Below are 24,297 nucleotides of genomic sequence, written 5' to 3'. Positions count from 1 at the left end.
AGTAGAGGGGTGTGCAGCCAGTCATCGTTGTCATAGCCAAACACAGAGTCAGCACGCAGGCGGTAGTTAGGCTGACCCTCTGACAGCAGGCTCACTAGCTCCAACTCTGGCAGGTCTGAGCAAAGGTCTGTGTGTGTGTGTGTGTGTGTGTGTGTGTGTGTGTGTGTGTGTGTGTGTGTGTGTGTGTGTGTGTGTGTGTGTGTTATAAGTACAGAAGTAGGGACAGAAAGGGAGAACAAGCAGACAGCTTTCAGACTGACATGAAATGAACAGACACTGCCCTCTAGAGGTGAGGTGTACATTTACTCCCGTCGACCTGATGTAAATCATATTAACCGTCAGACCTTCATTCCACTACAACAACATGTGTTCTCTCAAAATGTGCACTCATGTTACACAGCATCTGAATTTTCTTTCCTGCCTTGATCTCCTTACCCCCCCCCCCCCCCCCCACCCCCTCTCTTCTTCCCTTTCTTTGATTTCTTGGAAAGATAACACGATGGGAACTATGCACAAAAACTAATTTCACCCACTATTTTACACGTAAAACTGTGATGTGACAACAAAGATGATTCTGATTCTGTGTTATGTTAATAATGACACCTATTCTATGTCTCACCAAACACAAATTCATGTTCTTTACTTGGCTGTTAAGTGAGCTAGGGTAGTTCTCTTCCCATCCAACTCACAGCTTTGTGTGTGACCTACCGGTGATGGTTGAAACATGGTGGAGGCCCCCTGGTCCCGGCTGCCTGCTGTTCCCAGGCGAGCCCAAGTGAAGATGAACGGAGCCCAGCTCATCCAGGGCCCCTGACGCCTCCCCCTGCCCCTCATGGAGGGAGGAGAAGTCTAGCTGGGAGGCCAGGAGGGCCTGTGGTGGCCAGGAGGAGGCAGACAGTGGAAGAGGAGGAGAGGTGTGAGGGGGAGCAGGGTGGGACAGCTTGACTGGTGCTGGAGGATTCAGGGTGAAGGCAGGGGACTGAAGGGTGGGCGTCCCAGGGAGGGACCGAGGCCCCCTGGTGGCTCAGGGAATAATTGCAGGCTGCCAGGGCATCAGGATCTGGGGGGGGTGGGGGGGAAGAGAGAGAGAGAGAGAGAGAGAGAGAGAGAGAGAGAGAGAGAGAGAGAGAGAGAGAGAGAGAGAGAGAGAGAGAGAGAGAGAGAGAGATTAATTGATTTCCACCTTCCACTCTACAGCAGATAGTGTATCTGTGAAACAGTTTGATTGTACCAAACCAACTCAACTCCACTCTTAAGTATTTATGTAGAACTTGCTGTTACAAACTCAATAGGCCCACATTATAACCCTCGAACAGGGACAAAGAGAATTTTGTGAAGCTGCATCAGATCACTGCTGGTTACCATCTATATCTATAGAAAATACTTTAGTATCATCTTCAATACCCATGAAGAGAAGAGATGCTCTGTGCTTCTAGGGATGCTGGCTTTACTGTACTGCGATACAAAGGACAATATTCTGGCCATGATCAGATAGTAAAGGCCAGTACATACTGTACATACTCCTTCCCATCTACAGTAAGCTGCTCACAAAACAAGGATTTATTACGGAATATTTGTCAAGTCCCCATCACTGTCATTGCTACCCGCCTTTGTTTAACCGGAATAGCTATAATTAAATGTGTTAAATAGGTTTTTTAAGATATTCTTTTAGCCTTTCTGGCTTTTATTGACAAATTACAGTAGTCTGTCAGGAATCTTTTAATGAATACAACAGTATGTAACTGGCGGGACATTATACATTCAAACTGAACTACATTAGAACAAATGAAATAATCTTGAGAGGCAAGTTATAAACAGCGATGTGACTGAGCAAAATTGGGTGACACCAGGTATATAAAGCCTTTTAGTTTGATGTCATTGTGAGAATCACATGGCCCAGGCTGGGGACTGTGTTTTGATGTTCAGAGAGACTCTTTCATTGTAAGAATCACATGGCCCAGGCTGGGGACTGTGTTATGAGGGTCAGAGAGTTCAGAGTTTCCATGACCAGCCTCTAGCTACACACAGGAGATCAGACGCCGTTTTGTTTTGCCAATGGGTTCCCAGATTGCTCAGCATGTTGCTGGAATTAGACACATTATAAAACAAGTAAGTGCTATAAACAATAAAGTCCTATAAAACCAAACAGCAGGGGGCAGCGCATCCTGTGTGTAGAGAAAACTTTGTACCAACAAGAGCTACCTGACATCCCACCACTGTTCCTCCAATCAGATGTATTCAGTAACAGAGGTCTCTCCCTGTCTCTACAGCTCTTTAATATACTGTACATAACATCTATTTTCGGGTGGGTTACAAATGCCAACCAATCAGGTCTCGGAGAGAGAACCCATTTAACAGCTTAAAAGTTATAGTGTTCTAATTCCCATTCCCATACCAGTAAATCATTTGTGTCATCACATCTAATTTGACTGGTTTATCCTGTATCCTGGATACAGGAAGCCATAGATCTCTCTCTTGATTGGATATGATTGGTATCCCCATCTGAAAATGTATTTTCTATTTATTAAAGAGTTGGAGAGAGATGTTGAGACCCATGTTACTCAAGTCAACAACACTCTAGCAATGACTACAATGGGAATATAGAGCTATTTATGTATTTTAACAAAATAACTAATTTAATCACTTGCACCACCTATAACATCCAGGATTACATGAGTAAGGTCTGGGCACTATGACTCCGATCTCTGTACTTCTTTAATGTGAGGATTTGGAGTGTCAGCTGAATGTAAATGGATGAACAAAGATCATTCATACTGTACTGTTTACAAAACAGGCTGTGTTTGAGTGAACCGGAGACTGTCTAAGACTCTAAGCTCATATTGTATACTGTGAGTCAGCCAGCCAATGCGTTGGTATTGATCTGTAATTGACACTGTAAATAATGATGTAACGCTACAGAGACAATGGCTGCAAGGGGAAACCAGTCACTGGTCACTTAACTGTGCCAGAACATATGGCTATGCTCCAGGGAAATCCCATGGTTTAAAGTCTGACATTACATGAAGTCCTTTTACACTTTATTTGATATAACTGATGACAACCCTGTACATTTTCATATCGTTAAATTGACAAGCATTTCTGCGGGAATAATGCCAGGGCGACGAAATGAACACAAAGGCTTCATGCTTAGCAGACCAGTGACAAAGAGACAGCTGATACCTGAGCTGTCAGTCAATAAAACATGAGCCCCATGCAGGCCAAAGGAACAGACTGTATTTATACAATACATGCCTAACAGGGTAGGGAGGGAATATCAACTTTGTTCCAAAATGAAAAGGTGACACCTGAATGTACAAAATGATTGACGATTGTTTTTTTGTGGCTTTCGCCTTTATTTTATATGTTTTATGGAGTAGGCTGACAGGAAATGGGGGAGAGAGATGGGGGGGGGAAGACATGCAGTAAAGGCCGTCGGGATCGGGAGTCGAACCAGCGGCACACTGCCAGACGGGATTGCCAGCCAAGGTGCCTGGACCGCTGAGCCACGGCACAGGCCTTGACGGCATATAATATATTATAGAACTTTAAAAAGGACAGCAGGTAAATCCAAGATCGATAAACGAAGAACCATAGATACAGAATACATACTGTATTCAGAATACATATATACATACTATAGATGCACAAACACACACACACACACACACTTCAGTTAACGAGGGGATCGCATGTAAAAAGCTGGATTTCAGGTCTCAGGTCAGAGGTTTTAGTCACACCAAAAGGAAAATCACCACCACCATCATGATAAGAGTAGAGAATAAAATAAGTACGCTTTATAAGAGATCCGTTATTTGCCTATTTCAACAAATAAAATCATTAGGATTGTAACAACTCATGTCGTTTACTCAAGCATAATGTACATTTTTGAGCGGTGCCTCCGCTCCATTAAGCAGCTATGTGTGTCCCTCGCTATGTATGCGTGTGTTCGTGTCCCTGTGACACCTCAGCAATACCACTGGATAGCACTCTTGCGCACGTGCACGCACTGTTGCACACACGCACGAACGCACGCACAGTTAGTTTAGGAAATGCATCGATTTCTCTCAAGTAAGGTAACACAGGCTCACTGCCTTTAGTGTGCAGTGTAGTCGTGATGCAGACAAGCTTATGTAGTCGTCATCCCCCCCCCCCCTCCCCCCAAGCACCCATGTCACTTTTACATATTGTCGTGGAAATCTATAGATAAACATGTAATAATACTCCATGTTACGGTTTGATGCCGTGGCCTGTTGCTTTATGACGTCACTGTCCCATGTGGTGAATGCCTTGTGGCTATGTTGGGGGTTGTCTGTGTGAGAGAGAGCTATAAAAGGCCGTCGTAGACAGTCACTCGGGGAGTCAGACTGGGTTTTCCATACATGATACAGGTTTGTGTAAGTCTGTCTCCTGCTCGAGTAAATCTCTATATTCTATAACTCAGAATTCTTGTGTTGCCTCATTATTCACGCTTGTGATTTGTCTTTTGAGCATATGTCCGCAGATTCCATTACAATATCCATATCCATCCCCCAACCTGATCGCATGCAATCAGCTGAGTGAAATGGGTCTTGGCCAGGTTCACCCTGGTCCCTGTCCCAGCCATCCCTGCCACACATCATTTCTTTCTGCACTTAGAGCTGTCATAGAGGGAAGCTCGCACACGAGACTCAGAGGCTACTATATCATACAGCCCATTACAGTAGTAGGGGTACTTATGTGTGCTCTGTCTCTACAGTAGGAAACAGACTGCAGTGCATCATTTACAGTTGACCCCTTTGGAATATGCAGTAAAATACGCAGTAGGAAAAATACGTTATGACTGCATTGTATGAACTGTATTTTATGCTTTTTATGCTTACTGCAACAGCCATTTCCCACAAATTGACACAAGCTTAAGAAAGTGTTCTTTATAACTGCTATTCGGTTTGCTAACAAATATTCCTTTTAGGACACACCACTGCACTCATTATTCCTATGTAAATGGCTCTTGTCTTGTTGCATTGCATGTTTAAGATCTGCCGTTACCCTCTCCCCCAGGCCATTGAATATGAGAGAGAGAGAGAGAGCGAGAGAGAGAGCGAGAGAGAGAGAGAGAGAGAGAGAGAGAGAGAGAGAGAAATACAGTGTAGGCTACATAATAGCATAAAACTAGAGTTGTTGGAAATTACCATGAAAGTGTCATAGGGTGAAGAGTTTAGCATGTTTATGTCCCGTGGGGTTTGCTTGAGCCTAAGTAAATACATATGCACAAACAGATATACAGACACTCCAAAACATACAGATACAAATGCACACACACACACACACACACACGCCCATCCATCTCATTATTTTGTCTAACACATTGTCCCTCCGTCAAGTCTAATTTGGCGGCGAGTGTTGTTGCCTGTTGGTTTGTCAAACAGCCAGACTTGCGAGACTCTGTTGCCCACTTAACTGTGACACTTCAACTGTCACGCTGGTGGATAGCATCATTAGCCTCTCCCCCTGTTTTGAACTCTCTCTCTCTCTCTCTCTCTCTCTCTCTCTCTCTCTCTCTCTTCAGTGCACAGGCATAAAGCCAGGGAACAGACCCAACCTGTCAGCAGAGAACTACTCTGGTTCTGCTTCAGAGCTGCACAATTCACCGAAGCTCAAGGAGAGATTAGTATTGTGGTTGTACAATACTGCACGCACACACAGTGTCACACACAGTGTCACACACACACACACACACACACACACACACACACACACACACACACACACACACACACACACACACACACACACACACACACACACACACACACACACAGTTTGTTTAACTGCTGCTCTAAACGAACATTAAACATAGACTTGGCTGCTATATGACATAATTTTCAAAAGCCATGCATTGGAGGAGCACCCCTCAAAAATAACTCAGTGAAGCTAAAAACAAACCGTAATATCAAACTAAACTGCATGAATCCCTATACACATAAAGCAAGTGGATAAAGGTGCAACTGTTGCAGTGTCTGACAGCACCTTTGACCTCAGTCAGTGTCAGACTGAGATCTGAGAGGTCGTGGTACTCTACAAACAATCTGCCTACAAGATGGTGTGTGTGTGTGTACGTGAGAGGGGGCACACAGGGCAGAGAGAGCGTGAGTGAAGGGAGGAACTAGAGGCGGAGGAAGGGGGCAGGAACATTCTACTATACTGTAGACCAGAGCAAGAGTGTGTGTGTGTGTGCGTGTGCGTGTGCGTGTGCGTGTGCTCGTGCGTGCATCCGCGTGTCTGACAGCGGAAGAGAAAAGCTTAAGTAAAGAAAATTCAGAAAAAATGCCAAAAGGATCCTTGGAATGCATTTGAAAGATGGTGTCTACTTAGCAGGGGGAAGGGGGGGGGTAAATACATTAATTGGTTCCAGTCTGTATTCAACCAGTCCTGGATAAATCACTATCTGCTAGCTAGCGGAGGGGAGTGGGAGGGGCATTCTGGTCTCTTCTATAATTGGCCGACAAGGTCTGGGACTCTGGACCTACTGTTGCCCTGGGAACTGTAGGAGAGTGAGTGGCTTGTTCATGTGACAAAGCAGAAATAAAGTGCTGGATAGTGGCCGCCATTGTAGAAGTCCAACTTCATGCATATCCTGCATTAGTACTGTAAGCAATAGCCACTGTAGTGTAGAAATATATTTTTTTTCTTTTCTTTATATTAATCCTTAACTAGATAAAATCTAAATGATTTATTTAAGCCTAGATTATAGGCTTAAAATAATTAATATAAATAGTTTTGGAAATCCGTTATGGTTTTTAGAAAAAGGCCGATGCACACCTCAATAGGTTGATGACAGGTGCGTAGGACAAAGTGCATACCAGTATAATACAAAAAGGGGATCTTTGACGTTTCTCACCCTCGTACATGGTCAAGGAGCATTTTTCAACCTAGGTATAGAAGTGTATTCTGACGTCAACAGCCACCCAGTCTTGGGGGGCTCTCTAACCTTACTCACTGTTACTGTATGATGTATCCCGCCTAAACCTATTAACCCTCCGAACGTCACCTCCCGACGCAATCTCAAGTCCCTAAACCCCTCCTCCCTCTCATCCTCTATTCTCTCCTCTCTACCCTCCCTGGAGTCCTTCCTCTCCCTCTCACCTGACACTGCAACCTCATCCTTCCTCTCCTCTATCTCATCTGCATTCGACCAACACTGCCCGCTCTCATCCAGGCCAGCTCGCTCATGTCCACCGGCTCCCTGGCTATCTGAAACTCTCAGATCTGAACGAACACCTCTAAGGGCAGCCGAAAGAAAGTGGCACAAGACAAAGCTACCAGATGACCTTTCCCACTTTCACTCACTCCTCTCTGCCTTCGCCCACTCACTAACCACTGCTAAAACCTCTTTCTACCACACCAAAATCCAATCCTGTACTTCTAACACAAGGAAGCTCTTCTCCACTTTCTCCTCCATCCTTAAACCCCCTCCCCCCACTCAACCTTCATCCCTCACTGCTGATGTTTTTGTCAACTACTTCGAGAAGAAGGTTGATGATATCAGCAGCTCCTTTCCTCCCCTCCCACATAAAGTGGCATCTGACTCAACCAACACTAACCCCAACATACCATGCATGTCCTCCTTCTCTCCTCTATCCCCAGACGAGGTTCTACAACTAGTAACATCCTCTAGACCTACCACTTGTCCTCTTGACCCTGTCCCGTCTCCAATCTTCCAGACCATCGCACCTGATCTGCTCCCCTTCATCACCTCCATCATCAACACCTCAATAACCTCAGGCTGCGTCCCATCTGCCCTCAAGTCAGCCAGAGTAACACCACTCCTCAAGAAACCAACCCTTGACCCCTCAGATGTCAAGAACTACAGACCGGTATCACTCCTTTCATTTATTTCTAAAACCATTGAACGTGTTGTCTCCAACCAGCTCTCTCTCCATCTCTCACAGAACAATTTGCTGGATCCCAACCAGTCCGGATTCAAGAAGGCCCACTCCACAGAAACTGCCCTGCTGGCAGTCACAGAAGCACTACATGCTGCCCAAGCTGCTTCCCACTCTGCAGTACTGATTCTCCTAGACCTATCGGCAGCATTTGACACAGTGAACCACCAGCTGCTCCTAGACACCCTAGCGCAGCGGTTCCCAAAGTGGGGTCCGCGGACCCCTAGGGGTACGCGACGCATAGCCAGGGGGTACCCCAAGCCCCCTCAAAAAAAAAAAAAAAAAAAAAAAGGTTTTTTTTTTTTTTTTTGTTTTTGAGGGGCTAGTGAATCATGGTGTGTGTGTGATATGAAATGTCCAGTACCTCCCCAGTGCCTCCCCAAGTGCCACCCCAGTGTCTGCCCTGCAGTGTCTGCCCAGTGCCTCCCCAGTGTCCGCCATGGTGCCTCCCCAGTGTCTGCTTAGTGTCCCCCTGAGTGCCTCCCCAGTGTCTCCCCAGTGCCTCCCCAATGTCTCCCCAGTGGCTGCAGTTTCTCCCCAGCGCCTCCCCAGTGCCTTCCCAGTGCCTCCCCAGTGTCCTCTCAGTGCTTCCCCAGTGCCTCCCCAGTGTCCCCCTGAGTGCCTCCCCAGTGCCTCCCCGTTTCCCCCCAGTGCCTCCCCAGTGCCTCCTCAGTGTCCCCCTGAGTGCCTCCCAAGTGCCTCCCGAGTGCCTCCCCAGTGTCCCCCTGAGTGCCTGCCCAGTGTCTCCCCAGTGTCCCCCCAGTGCCTCCCCAGTGTCCCCTCAGTGCCTTCCCAGTGCCTCCCCAGTGTCCCCTCAGTGCCTTCCCAGTGTCCCCCTCAGTGCCTCCCCAGTGCCTCCCCAGTGTCCCCCTGAGTGCCTCCCCATGCTCCCCAGTGTCTCCCCAGTGCCTCCCCAGTGTCCCCTCAGTGCCTTCCCAGTGCCTCCCCAGTGTCCCCTGAGTGCCTCCCCAGTGTCTCCCTGAGTGCCTCCCCAGTGTCTCCCTGAGTGCCTCCCCAGTGTCCCCCTGAGTGCTTCCCCAGTGCCTCCCCAGTGCCTCCCCAGTGTCCCCCTGAGTGCCTCCCCATGCTCCCCAGTGTCTCCCCAGTGCCTCCCCAGTGTCCCCTCAGTGCCTTCCCAGTGCCTCCCCAGTGTCCCCTGAGTGCCTCCCCAGTGTCTCCCTGAGTGCCTCCCCAGTGTCTCCCTGAGTGCCTCCCCAATGTCTCCCTGAGTGCCTCCCCAGTGTCCCCCTGAGTGCTTCCCCAGTGCCTCCCCAGTGCCTCCCCAGTGTCCCCCTGAGTGCCTCCCGAGTGCCTCCCCAGTGCCTCCCCAGTGCCTCCCCAGTGCCTGCCCAGTGCCTGCCCAGTGTCCCCCCAGTGTCTCCAATAGCAATACAAGAGCAATAATACAAATTAATCTTAATTTATTAATCTTATTCATTAATTATTGAATCAAATTAATTAATTCATCAAAATGTTCGACGCAAGAAGGCCCCCCTGCGGCCTGCGCCCAGCACCATGCCAAAGCTTTTTCCTGCAGGAAACACTGCTTGTGGTTGTAAATATATTGTTATCTGTGTTGCGAGGATGAGGGGGTACCTGGAAAAATATCTACCCCAAAAGGGGTACCTGGTCCAAAAAAGTTTGGGAACCCCTGCCCTAGCGGATCTAGGCATCGGTGGAACGGCACTAAAGTGGTTCTCCTCCTACCTCACCGACCGGACCTACCAGGTTTCCTGGAAAGGTCTGTAATTGAACCCTACAAACCCTCCCGCTCACTCAGATCAGCCAACGCAGGGAAGCTGGAAGTACCCTCACTAAAAACGCCGGGACAACGCTCCACACGTCCCAAACTCTTATCCCTTCTGGCTCCAAAACTGTGGAATGCACTTCCCATTGCAGTCAGAACTGCAGCATCACTCCCAATCTTCCGCCGTAGTCTGAAAACCCACCTTTTCAGACTCCATCATGGCCCATAGCACTTATCCTACCCCCTTACATAGCATTTCTGTAGATTTAGATAGCATTTGATACAGACTTATAGCATGTTATGTAGACAGCACTATAATTGCATTGTATATAGTCATAGCACGCCATAGTACATATGTATAGCATAGTAGTATAGATATATAGTTTATATGTATAGTCTCATAATATAGAGATTCCACTGTTACTTTCTTAGCTTACGCATGTTTCATGATAAATGCTTTTTTGTGATGTATTCCCATGCTTTTTGTTCTTGCTTAATGTAAGTCGCTCTGGATTAAGAGCGTCTGCTAAATGCCTAAATTGTAAATTGTAAATTGATGTAGGGGTTGAGACTGGGCTGGACTGAGTTATCAGAGGAGGGATGAGTTTGCGATGTGGCGACAGGACATGTGTGTGGGTGACTGTATTGTATGCGTGTTCGTGCTACGGTGACGGGACGTGCATGTGTTGGAATACATCTATTCTGCATTACTGTAAACAGTGTCCCCTTTCATGAATTTCTCCTGCATGAATAATAAAACGCTTGTGTTGAAATCATGACAAGTATGCTGATCTGTATACAGGTACACACACACGTCAAAATATCACTACTCATAAACTCGTCATGATCCGAAAGCTCTCGTCATGAATAGAAACCACCTCCATCCAAAAGCTCATTATCATCATAAATAGCAGCATATATACTGTATGCATTGTTCAAACTGAAATGTCAGCTTTTTTTCTCTCCTCAATTTAATCCATTTCCCATGTGTACTATGCTCCCCTGAAGCTGCCAATCCTACTAGTAAACTACTACTGAATGTACGTACAGTACCTACTCCTACAAATTATTTTCACCTGACAGCAAGGGGTTTCACCATGAAAGCGTAATGTGCACAGAGGTTTACTCCATCCCCCCACATCTCCGCCAGTCACAGGTCGCTAGTGCAGCGACAAGAACATGATCCCTTGCCAGCTTTGTTTGGGGTGTATGCCGCCCAAGCCAGAGGCACGTGCACCATTGGGTATGTTATGTTCAGGGCAAGGGTTTGACCTCTACGTCAATCGGACATCATGAACTACCGGTATATCAACTTTATTTACAATAATAGCTTCCATCTGCTCAGGCAGTACAGTACATTTGATCACTGGTCTGGTGTTCCAAGTACAATAATGCTTCGGACTGGATAGCTATCATTTACCCATAGTATTATGTGTCACCTGAAACCTGCACAATTAACTGGATTCTCTTTGGGTTTATAAGGCCTCATTTCACCTATGGTGACAAGATCAGGCATAATTACTGCAATAGAGGTGTCTGACTGTCCTCTCCTCACTGGCTGGACCAATTGATCTGAATTTGCACACGGCCATTGACCATTAGCTTATGCACAAGATCTGCGAAGCCCTTTTTCACTTTCCTAAATTGTACACTGCTTGTTTTTTTTTTTGGTGCGCTAGCCCCTCCCATGTCCAGCTTTTGGTGTCCGTGTAAACACAAACATTTAACCCATTCTGACCTGAGATCAGATTCATACGAGGTTTCCGCCGGACACACACTGGTCTGATTAAACCCATTCTGACCTGAGATCAGATTAAAAAAATGTCAGTCGTTCTTCGATTTTTCAAAAATAGCAGACCTACAAGCTCGTATCGCGCCACTCGGTGGCGCGATATGAGCTTGTAGATCTGCTATTTTTAAATAGCTAAAGCATAACATGATGCTGACACCAAAATGGGTGCCCGGTCAGAATGGGTTAAGCCAAAAGTTAGGACAGAAAAATGAAGATGCAAATTGTCATTGGCCGGAATGACATTTGTGATTTGATTGGTCGAGCACGGACTCACTTCACATGGGTGTGATTCTTTTGTTGTTCTTATGTTTAACTATGACGGCAGTTTGCCGCTAATGCGCATGTGTGGCCACGTGCACATGCATGCCTGGTCACGTATGTGCACGTCCCCAAAGTATAGCTCAGAGTACTCACTGATAGAGACGTGAAAGTCGGAAAATTGGACTACAGCTAAAAACATTGTAGGAAACATGCAATTAGTGTTTTAAAACATTACCCCAAACCAGTAGACCAAAAGTAAAGACTTTGTTTCTTAGTGGAAGTCTACACCCTGTGAAACGATAAGCTTTAGGCCTACTTATAATGACCAGGAAACATGGCTGCCTTCCTTTTCTTTTGTTTTACTTGTTACAAGTTCCAGAGGGACACTGTTGATCTGCCCCTAGATATTCCATTGTATTTCGGTCTCACAGGGATCTGAGAAAATGACGATGTGAAGATAACTTGTTTTCTGTTCATCAGGGACCACGTCAGAAGAAGTTAAGGCTCACCCAAGTGCTTTGACTAAAGGGTGTAACCGAGCTTATTCAACTGCTCCAGGGCATACAAAATACAGCCCACTCCAGAGGCCTCCAGTGCCAGACGTGCAGGATTCGACGGGAAGCCATTTACAGCAAGGGAGGCTGACATCAGGGTGGACCCCCTATTTATTAAATGCTATAAAAAGGCTTTACAAATAACAGTTTACTTTGCACACACACACACTCCATGGATGCCAACGATGAACCTCTGCCCCAAATATTCCAGAACGACCTCTTATAGCCCCACCAGGAGGCCGACTTTTGTAAAACACATTTTTGGATATTACTCCTCCAGATTCTGTCCAACAATCCCGCAAATCTTTACACAGTATCTCTATAGTCATGTGTTCAAGACGAATCTGTCCTATATTTCATATTCCAGCCACACATCCATTGTGTGTGCGTCCATCAGTCCGTCTGTTACCAGCTAATCTCCGGCACCGTTAACCCGGTCGATGCCAAATGTTGCACACACACTCCCTGGATGCCAACGATGAACCTCTGCCTCAAAAACGGCCTGTTATAGCGCAACCAGGAGGCAGACCTTTGTAAAACTTTTTTTTTTATATTACTCCTCCAGATTGCAGCATGCAATTTATGTGAAATCTTTCACAGACTTTTCTACTAGGCTGAGGAATATATCCCACCCTTTTCACATTGGCCTGTTATAGTGCCACCAACATGTGGATTTTTGCAAAACCCATTTTTGGAACAAAATGTCTCAAATCATCCAAGGTGTAAGAAGAAATGGCACCCTTTTCACATTGGCCTATTATAGTGCTACCAGGAGGCCACAACCTGTGCCCCGAGGGGCACTTTATCTAGTTTAATTGTGAGACCTTTACTGGATTATAGCCTACTGCCAGTTTCAAAATCTCAAGTTGGATGGAACATCTGATCTTAACCAAACAAGAATAGTGTGTGTGTGTGTGTGTGTGTGTGTGTGTGTGTGTGTGTGTGTGTGTGTGTGTGTGTGTGTGTGTGTGTGTGTGTGTGGTGGGGTTATCGGTATCAGTTCACTATCTGGCAAACTGTTAACTCGGCAAACAATACACAATGACTACGAGCTCTCCTGCACGCTCACCATGTGTCTCGGTCACTACGTGAGAGACGGCAAGGTTAGACTGGTGCACTCAATTAGATAAGACAAATACACATACTGTATAGTATAGTTAACCCTCGAGCATGAAGGAGGAGTATATTGTCTGGAGTGTGTGAATACGGTGAATGTTGTCTTTTTATGGCCCCATTCATTATTGCATCAAACTATGACATCTTGACTCTTTGTAACGCTTATATTGGCACTGTGATTAAAAATAGAAAACATGTTGATACAGAACACAAAAGGTGTAATCAAATCGTATAGATATTAGATAATAAAAATCCATATGATAATAATTGTATTCATAATGGTGCAGCTGTATTAATAGTTATCAGGCTCTTGTGTACAGAGAATGTACAGTTAACCATTAACAAATCCAATTGCCCAGTTTGCCCATAAAGACAGGGTTTGTTACCGTCTGACCTTATTGATAAAGGAGACCGACAGAGGAAAATATGAGCAGGAAGGTGTCCAGTATCTTGCTCAAAGGGACACAGGGTGACATCAAACCCCTCACCCAAAGAGATCCCAACAGCTCCACACCAACAATCCCATCAGCAGTTCTTCACAGTCACAGCCTTATCCTAGCAGCTTTATCAGCATGACAAAAGGCAGGATATGATGTACTGGCCACCGGACAGTGGACAATACAAATAATAAGAGCACAAAGGTTAGCTACATGAAAGAGATGGGGAAATAAACTAACAAAACGAAAGGGCCCAGCTGTGTGTAAAAAGAGAAAGAGGGAGACAGAGATACGTAGGGTTGAGATGAGGATTTAGGCAAGGCATAATGACAGAGGACAGTCTACTCTAGTCAAACATGTGTTGACTAGTAGAGACACAGCTGTAAAGCTGTACAAGAACCAATTTTACTAGATGGATGGAAGGCCAGAGAAGACAAGATGAAAAGGAATAAAACTGTGAGCTGAGCTTGGGAAAAGAACAGGGGAGGTGTCCAGAAGACCTTTAAGTAGAAAAGACCTGCAGGTTATTTTCACAGCTCACTACAGTCACCCAGACAACTGGAACAGATATATCTGGAGTGGAAACCCATCCCAGGGAATAAAAAGAGGCTACAGATACTAAGCTCTCTCCCCTGCTTCCTGTCACTCTTCACTGTGCTATCGTAATAAAGGCATAAAGCCAAATCTTAAAAAGGGGAGAATTGTTTTTATGATAAGTTTCTGTAATGTGCACTAAATGGTAGCACTTCCGCGTGAGTTCCACAACACGTTATTTATTTCCTTTTTGGGGGGTATTCTTTAGCTTTTATTATTCTACACCATCAGGATAATAGATAAAAGGGAACATTCCCCTGAGAGGGGAAAAAAAGTATTTCACCCACTTATTTACACCTGCAAACCTGTGATGATTTTGATTCTGCTTCTGAAATACGTCTGATATACATGGACTGTGATTCAGAAAAACGTATTGGGGCAGCAAAACTAAACCTGGTCATAGCCCTGGGCACTACAAGGTCTAAAATTACCGTTACTAAGGAATGTAAATCTATACATGCAAGTACATCCCTCGGGACTGCCCCTTACATCCTGGGTCACACACAGATAGTGTGATGATGCACTCATTCTCATCGGCTCGTTTTGTCAAGCTAAGCTAACCTAAGTAGCTATGTTGAATGTCAATAGGGTTTCTGAACCAAAATTATGTTTCACATCAATTAAAGTACTATGTGCAATTTCAAAGTACATTATAACCTATTCCAACTCGGCTTACAACTCGGACAGCGCACTGGTCGACAGAGTTGGTCATTTGCTGATCGGTTCAGGCATTTGCTCGTAAAGGATGCAACTCCTTGCTGGCAGCGCACGTGATAGCTAGCTTATGCTAGCAAATGTCTGCTCCACCCAGCTAGAGCATGCCTGCCTGTTTGTCTAAGTGGAGATAGGTGTGCTCAAGTCAAGCCCCGCCAATTGCAAAAGTTCTGATACCTGGCTTCCACACTGCCTGATCCTAGCCTTTTGCTCATGACATCTATTCCAACTCTGGTTCCTGTCTCCAGTCCCCCATCTCATCTGCCCAGGTTTGCCATCCCTAGCCTGCCCCAACTCGGCTTGCTCCTGCGTCCATCTCCACTGACTGCTGCTGGTTCCCATAAAGCTGAGCTTCCAGCGACCTGCACCCCACACAACCCCAACTTGTTAACCCTTTTACTGCTGCCATTTATTGAGAAATTAGGACCTAATTCATGCCAGCATTTTTTTAATTTTAGCTCTTATTTTGAAAAGCCACATTTTGCCTCAACCGGAAGTGAGCTTATCCCTGCCAGCTTTACGTTGCCAAGACAACCTTTGTTTACATGATCGAAAAATGCCGGTACATTTTTGCACTCCACAACGTCGGCTCGTGCCGTCAAAGAAACGCTGTTTTGACCAAAAATGCCATCTGGGACAAGGAATAGGAGATACAGGCGATTGAAAGAAACGGATAGAATGGATTCTTATGGCGACGGTGAATTAATATGAACGATCCAGTGCAGTGCTAACAACAGTGCTAGCTAACCGGCTAACGTGAGTAGCATTATGGCTTGATCAATCATATGCACTAATAAAGGGCAATTGCCGAAGGGCTTCGGCAATGGCAGCAAGCGTTAATATCAAATTAATGCTTCAATTGCCGAAGGGCTTCGGCAATGGCAGGAAGACGGTTAATAAATACCTTTATAACCTTAACCCTGTCTAATTGTCCGAGTCTGCACTTGGGTTCACCTGGTCCGCGTATAACAAATACTGTGACGGAATACTCTCCTGTCAGCTTATAAGCCTGTCACGACTCACGAGTCAATAATCAACCCAATGCAGGCACACACAATGCACAGTGCTTCACGTTCAGCAAGGAGTGCCAAACTATTCACCCTGAGACCAGACCAAAGCACCTTCAGTTTGTTAATTAGTGGTAGAAGTTCCTCAGTATGTCTGAAAACTCATGCCGAGTACAGTGACACACTAAAACCCTGCATTATCTCCCACTATGTCTGTGAAGGTGACGGACCACCTTGTCACAGCAACACACACAAGCAGAACGTCACACAGTCAGGCGTTGTATATGGAGGTCAATTCAAAAGGACAGGTTGAAAAACATACAGAGAGGTAGCCTATGAACAATGACTCAATAAACCTGACTCACTCACCTGCTCTGAGTGAGTCAGAGTTTAAACAGCCATCCACAGAATATGGTAACAAGTCGGTCATTTTAGTCTACACCTCCACATACAGTATACTCCACTCCACTCCACATAGACTCACGCCAATAGAATGAGACTTTGTTTAGGATTCTGGCATGTTGACATGAGAAGAATCAAGGAGAACACTGGGGCCTCTGTCCTGGCTACTAAACAATCAACATAAAAAGACACAGCGACACTGTAACAAATGTAGCATCAATGACACACACCGTGCTGTCTAAAACAACTTTTATAATCTAAGTATTAACCATCATGGCTCCTAGACCATTTTAATATAGGTTTAATATGAACTATATAAGATACCCAATGTGAAAGGTTAGAGTCTTTTGTTACAGCATTTATCTTTGCAGGATGTTGTACTTGCAATGTTTAGTAGGATGATTTACAGTGCTGAAACACACAGTATTGATTAATCAGTATTGACCAATCAAGTAGCAAAGCTAGAAATACTGTAACAAAATAATACAGCATGTCTCTGTCTTATGATATGTATGCATTACAGAAACTGGCTGAATTGTAATATTATTTAACCTTGCACAGGAAACTCTTGTTTGTCTTCTGTGTCCAGCAGTATACTACTATTATCAGATGCTAACAACATTGGCCAGGTATGGCGGACTTAACACAACAACAACATACATAATAGCCAATTAGTATTATGTACAGTACATACTGTATGTTAGTATATGTCAGGGACTTACTGTGTGGCTCCAGTAGTTACCCTTGTAGAGGGCATTGTACACATATTGGCCTGTGTGTCCTTCAGTAAAAGTGCACGTCAGATGAAAGGCCCTTCGCCGCTGCTGCTGCTGCTGCCTGTAGCTGCCTTTCTCAGCTACTGTCCCGACAGGAGTCTGTATCCTGCCTGAGAGAGAGAGAGAGGGTGGGTGGGTGGGGTTGAAGAGAGGGGGAGAGGAGAGAGGATGGGGGAAGGAAATATACAGAGAGGAGGGAGAGGGCGTGTTTATTATGGTGTGTGTGTGTGTGTGTGTGTGTGTGTGTGTGTGTGTGTGTGTGTGTGAGAGAAAGAGAGGAAGCGTGTGCGTGTGTGTGTTAAGAAGAGAGAGAAGACAGATGACAGAGTTTATGTTTAGCACAGCTGCATCCCAGTTATTAGCATCAAGTAATCGATGTGGAGCAGCGTGGGCTCTCCAACTCCATGGTCTGCAAAACGTACAGTGTTTAGCTATCGTAGAAGTCCCAGTTCATGTTTTTAGTGCAGAAATAGTTCAGCAAGCATGCCGTGAGAAGCCAGACTTCTGTGAGTCGGTCCTATAGACTTCCACCTACTGTACTACTGAATCCAAGTCATTTGCATTAGTCAAATTCTACAAAGCACTGGTCTTTGTGCCGTGAAATCAGATCTACACACTACCCTGTGTCGGCAGACATCAGTACCTGTTTTTAGCCCCACTAGGGCTCTAAGGATGGCCATGTCGTTCAGCCCATTGGTTAGTCTGTCTGTCCAGTCAACCCGACGTCCGTCCATCCCCACTATTCCAATCATACTGTATCAGAAACCTTGCAACTCATGTAACAACATGTCAATTAATGCCCAACTTCACCACACAAGAGTGTCACACAAAAGTAAAATAGCAGATCAACTAGCTCATGTTTTTAAAAATAATACTGGTATTAAAAAAGGAACGGTTTTGGACATACGTAAGTAATGTTTCCGCCAAACGGCATCGTGCATTATAATTCAATAATTCTTGTAATATTATATACAACTTATTTATGCATTATAATTACAATCAATATAGTATGCTTATGTCTTACAATAAATTCACCACGTCTGTGTGTGTGTGTGTGTGTGTGTGTGTGTGTGTGTGTGTGTGTGTGTGTGTGTGTGTGTGTGTGTGTACTGTGTACACATCATAACTTGTGAACCGTTCGATCCACCGACTTCTAATTCGACACACGCGTTCCACATCACCACACGGAGTGCAGTGCCTGGCCTCGAGTCGGTCGTTTGACAACGTTTTTTAAACAAATGCTGACCTGCGTGACCAACGTGAAGCAACTGGAAACATATACTGTATCTACAGGTTTGAACACACCTTCAGTCCCCAAGCCTCTAGCCTGGCTTTAGCCATACTGACAAGTAACGTGCCTTCACTCTCGCAGCCTCGCTTCCTCCACAATAACATAGCGACAACTTTGCAAATTCGAATGTCACTCGATATCACTTCAAACCAAACACGGGTGAAACAGCACAGGCATTGTGGAGGGGGGGGGGGGGTGGTGGCAGACAGACAGCTGAAAGCCTGGTGACGTGCGGTTACAGATGTCCTGTCTGAAGTAGTCAAAGCCAAGGACAATGTTACAATAGCCTACTGCACCGAATGTGATACAATGAACAGCAGCATCGCCTCGAATATCTGTCGTGTGTGCCTTCGTGTCTCAGCCATACAGAGACGTATTTATGTGAGTCCCAGGAATACAGACCCTGGGCCCTCCCCCAGGGAATGCTCCGCAGACCACTTGCCTAATAATATTAACTTTGTGCCCTTCCCACGATCATCCATTAACAATTCCCTCCCAATCAATAATGTGATCTATTACATCTCATTACCCACACTGTACCTATATTTGTACCTAAAAACTAGTAGTAACTATATATAATTATACAGTTATAGATTATAACGAATTATAAGTATGCTTAAAATGCATAGACATTGGATGAATAGCAAGAATTTAATGAATAAATAAATTCTCAGCCATAACAAATTAGGAAGAAAACTTTTAAGAAGTAGTGAAAATAGCAGATCTACACATTGGCAGGCTTAGCTTGTTATCGCAGGTAAACGACTATCACCGTTCCCAACACAGTGGCTTATTGATTAATGCAAGGCTGTCTGATTTGACTGTTGATCAAGCACTGATTAATTACAGCCTTAAGTGAGGTCAAAGGCATATTTATGTGTTCCATTAACAGATTATTGACTTTGTCATTATCAAACAAAACAGTGCAATTTTTGTTTCATTCAATAATGAAGAACAGGGACGCAGTGTGTCTATAAGCAGAGTGAAACAGGCTTTGATCTGAAGTCAGGAGGGATTACATTTGATCAACCATACTACACCATTTACTGGGTCAAATTGTATCCTCTTTGTGATTTTCTGTAAATTTCTGAGAACAGTAAATATAATATGATGTATTTTATAAGATTTGCAATGTTTTATGCGTGTAGGCATGCTTATTGTTACATAACATAGGGCTGCAGTGTGGCATAGACATGACTCTGCCACCATGCAGCACTTTGGATGGCTGCTCTAACCATTAGAGAAACTGTTGCTCTAATGGTTAGAGCAGCAACAATTATGTAACGTTGCACACTCAATCCCCCACACCAGCCGATGTGTATCTCCATTTGACTGATGCTCTACAGTCCGGAAAATTCGTCTGGCTGTCGCCCGCTGTTATTCAGCATCTCAGACTAGGCTTTTGGTGGCCATATCAGCTGTAGTGGGAAGCAAAGCCATGGAAGTCTGAGAGACCCGATTTGACTAAAATCCAGATATTTGTTTTTACAACAATTGCTGGCCTTACATTAACCTTTATGCCGACAACACTGTAGCTGGCTTAGAAGAGTAAGGCACAGAACAGCCTACTGTTTACAGGTCAATATGGTCATTAAAAGTGGCTTAGCTAAATGTTGGAGACAATGATCCACTGTACTGGTAAATTCAGACAGAAAATGAGGACACACTGACAACTAGCCATAAAACAAAGACAAATATTGTGTGCGTGTACTCCGTGTAGTAATTGACTCTCATTCAAGCTCCTTGTTAGCTGAATCTCTCACCCAGAGTGAATTACAAGTAGTGACATCAGAGAATATGCTTAATTTCCTTAATCACCAATATTATAATCAAGTGATAGTAAGCAGTACAAAGGTCAAATTGCATAAGAGGCTACTTGACATTCAAATCCAGTGTTAATGTAAATCAGAGTTCATGATGAAATCAGGCCAGCGAGATTAGGACTACACGCAGCTAACTTATTTTACGTTTTCATATAACTTGACTGTTATAAAATACAATACTGTGTCATTATATACAAAATATGTTATTTGTTAAATCTTTCACTTAATTTGTATCACAATTCCCCAAGTATTACTATTTTCATGTAGCATACAGTAATGGCAATGTACTCATGGCAACAAATGTACAGCTCTGACGAAGAGGCAATGTGAGTTTTTAGCTGCAAACACTTAAAGGTATATTCAGTGATTCCACTTAATTCAAATATCACTTATTTTTTTGTTTTGTTGTGACAATCCTCTCTACTATAGAGTGTGCTGACCATATAAGGAGTTCCTCCCTGTCCCCAGTTAACCCCTGGGGGTCAAAATACCTTAGGTTTCGTTTTTGGCTCTCTATCCTGATTGGATGAAAGGCTTAGGTCCCAGCCAAAAACGAAACCTAAGGTTTTTTGAGTGAAATCACTGAATATACCTTTAATCTGGTAGTAAAAATCTCATATGAGGACATAAAAAAATGTATAAATTACTGTTAAATGTCTATGGATATTTTGGTAAGTGAAAGTTTCATCCTGTCCCAAAGCCAACATTTTACCACCTTTGTTTGTATTGTGCTGTCAGATGTTTTTCTAATAGTCTCATAATGATGGCTCAGCCTTGGATCAAGACGGACACAACAGTCTTGTATCAAGGCTAAATGATGGCTTTGTGCTATGCTGTGATTATACCATAAATGGCATTAAAGTTTCTCATCAACCCTGGCATGCAGATTTGTTTTCTTTTTTCTAGAAGTGAGTGTCTTTTGACTCATGGCTCATGATCTGGCTTTGATTACGTCAAATTACACAGCAGATATTCTATCTAGAATCTACATTACGTCATGCTCACACATGCAAGTGGCTAACAAAACATTGCATTCTTTCAGCTGCTCGGCCTAACCGGTCTATTCTACTGTACCCTGTACCCAGATAGGTACAGTAGAAAGATTTACAAAACAAACTAATAATGTAGGCCTATAGGCAACAAGTTAATTTACTGAACTGGAGTTTGTCTTTAGCGGTTTTGCCTTAAGGGCAGACAGCAATCTCCTGTTACGTGTTAGTCAGGCTTCCTATTTGGGTTTTAGTTGAGGTTGTGCAAGTGCTTCTTCCACAATGCATTCATCGACATTTACATTGATATATCTCAATGGTCTTTAAATTAAGAACAAGCTTGGCTGTGTGTGGTACTATGTCACATACAGATATAGGACTGAAGTTTATTTCATGTGGAAATACAGACAGCTGAGCATATTATACTATAGAGTAGCCTACTGTTCGCACAATAAGTATCAGCTCAGCCTTCCCAAAACTCCATATAGCAATTAATTGCCCTCTTCTCTTGACAAACTATGCAGTATACGGTGTACTGTATAGTTCATAGTCAAAACTTGATGCTCATCTAGAAGCTAATCCCATCATCACTATAGCTTTCCGTTTCATCCGGTTGTTTTTAGGATTGATTTTAAATTTATTTTCCCTTACAATGTCTCCCTCCCAGCTTTCTAATGTTTTCACAGTAAAGACATTTAAAAAAATGTTAAAGGCTTGCAATCCTTGTTTTACATTATTTTATTATTTGTAGCACTAAGAGCAAGACCACTATTTTAAACATCAGTTTCCCCGATAGGACACAGACATTAAACAGTATTGACTGGGGAAGATTGATCAAATAGGCAATGGATTTTTGTCCCCTAATGCTTTTTGCTTTGACTTTTTGTCCTTTGCATTCATTGTGCTAATAAGCCTAATGCTTTCAGGATAGTATGATGTGATGTGACAGAAAGTGATTGTCAGTATGTAAGCATTACCGGCTGAGATAGTCAGTGTCTCATAGATTTATCCCATGACACACACACACACACACACACACACACACACATGGAGGATGCTCTTGTCCACAGCCACGACAGCAACAAACAAGATCGCCTACCAACAGGATAATGGTCAAATCAAGCGCAAACAAAAAATAGCCTAATAATATCAGTTAAGAAAGCATTGTGGGGTGCGACGTCTGCAAAAAAATAATAATTAAGGTTTCGAACATCAGCTCACAGTCACAGGTAGACTGTTAGCTAACTGTGAGTGTGAAGTGAAGTGGATCAACTTCAGTCTAAAGTAAGACAATAAAACAATGTCTCTAAATTAAACTCCTCAAGAAAGGGACAAGTCTAGGCTCCACTTCCTACCACCAAAGACTCAAAGAGTTCCCACCCTGAGTGCTATCTGGACATTTCCCTTTACGTCTGTGGTGTATCAGGCCAGGCGGATAGTAAGGAAGCTCTCCATGGGAAGAACAGCATAGATAGTTAAGAAGTAAGCAGAAAGCACAAGATAAACTTACATATTCATGTACTCGGCGTTGTTCACGGTCGTTGTCCGCTCACAACTTTTCCTCCTAGCAGCAAACTAACTCCGACTCAGCTGTCAAAGCGATGAAGCTGCTCTGTTGTCTGTTTAGTCATCTACTGACGTATCATGGGAAATGTAGTTGTTAACTTGTTCCACTGTGGAACTTCCACACGCACGCAATCAATCAAGTATTCAATCAACCTACATCATTTTAGAATCACTATACACTGGACTGTATAGCGGCAGGCTGGCAGCCTTTATTTTCTGTAGCCTACTCCTTCTACAAAGGTTTACAAAGGACACCTATCGCTATCTATTTGAGACTAGTGACTTTTATCATTCCTGTCATTCGACTAAAATAAATAATAAATAATGTCACGTATAACGCTAGCCAAATTGACCCAATAACTGTCCCGCTTACATAGCCAGCGCCGTATGACCGTATCATATCATAGCATAGCCTTAGCATATCCCTCTCTCTCTCTCTCTCTCTCTCTCTCTCTCTCTCTCACACACACACACGCACACGCACACGCATAATTGTACAATTGTACCTATACCACCATAATGCAACGCAACCCACACACTCACACATTCCATGCCTAGCCTTGGTCCAGTGCTTACAGCGAGTCTCTCACAGTGAGAGACACGCTGTAAGCACTGGAACAGGGCTAATTCCATCCCCTGCACCCACGTGCCATTTCAAGTTCTAAATTAAGTTAGGGTTGGAGTTCACTGCCAGTGACACTGCCAGCACAGCCAGGCCTAGTAGTCTATATCTAGAGACTGTCCCACCCATCCACTACTAGTGATGTCACGTCTAATGGACTGGACAAAACTCCAAGCTATTTTAAAACCCAGAATGTTGCCTTGCCGACCGACCGTGCCGAACTGTTTACCAGACTGAGAATGTAGACACACTGCTCCCTTTGCTATAGCTCTGGTTCTTCTAAATGCAACACATTAGAGGACCAGAGCTACTTTACTTCCAGTCTCTCTCTCTCTCTCTCTCTCTCTCTCTCTCTCTCACACACACACACACACACACACACACACACACACACACACACACACACACACACGCACACGCACACGCACACGCACACGCACACGTCACACACACACACACACACACACACACACACACACAATTGCTATGTGTGTCAGTGCTGCAGTTGAGAGGAAAGAAGGTGAGAGATGCATTGCATGCTGTTGATATTTTATGAAGGGTGCAGGGAAAAAAGGCAGGGGTGCCTCAGAGGGGGGTTGCCCAGAGCGCTAGTTGGCCCAGCCCCGTCCCTGCAGGCTACTACTTGGCCTCACTCCCCAAACCCACCTCACCCTTGCCCACTTT

The 24,297-nt window shown here is 44.3% G+C and overlaps 1 long non-coding RNA gene across 1 annotated transcript; it reads right to left on the bottom strand.

The window, feature by feature from the left end:
- Positions 1-883: 883 nt before the first annotated feature.
- LOC310858686 lies at positions 884-23,377 on the bottom strand. Its single transcript, XR_014569222.1, has 3 exons — positions 22,936-23,377; positions 17,269-17,432; positions 884-1,060 (listed from the first exon to the last, which is right to left on the bottom strand). It is a non-coding gene; the product is annotated as an uncharacterized lncRNA (long non-coding RNA).
- Between the last annotated feature and the right edge of the window lie 920 nt (positions 23,378-24,297).

This window comes from Protomyctophum parallelum (genome assembly GCF_964188405.1).
Source record: "Protomyctophum parallelum genome assembly, chromosome: 5".
Lineage (NCBI taxonomy): Eukaryota > Metazoa > Chordata > Actinopteri > Myctophiformes > Myctophidae > Protomyctophum > Protomyctophum parallelum.
This window is presented reverse-complemented; position numbering and strand designations above follow the sequence as displayed.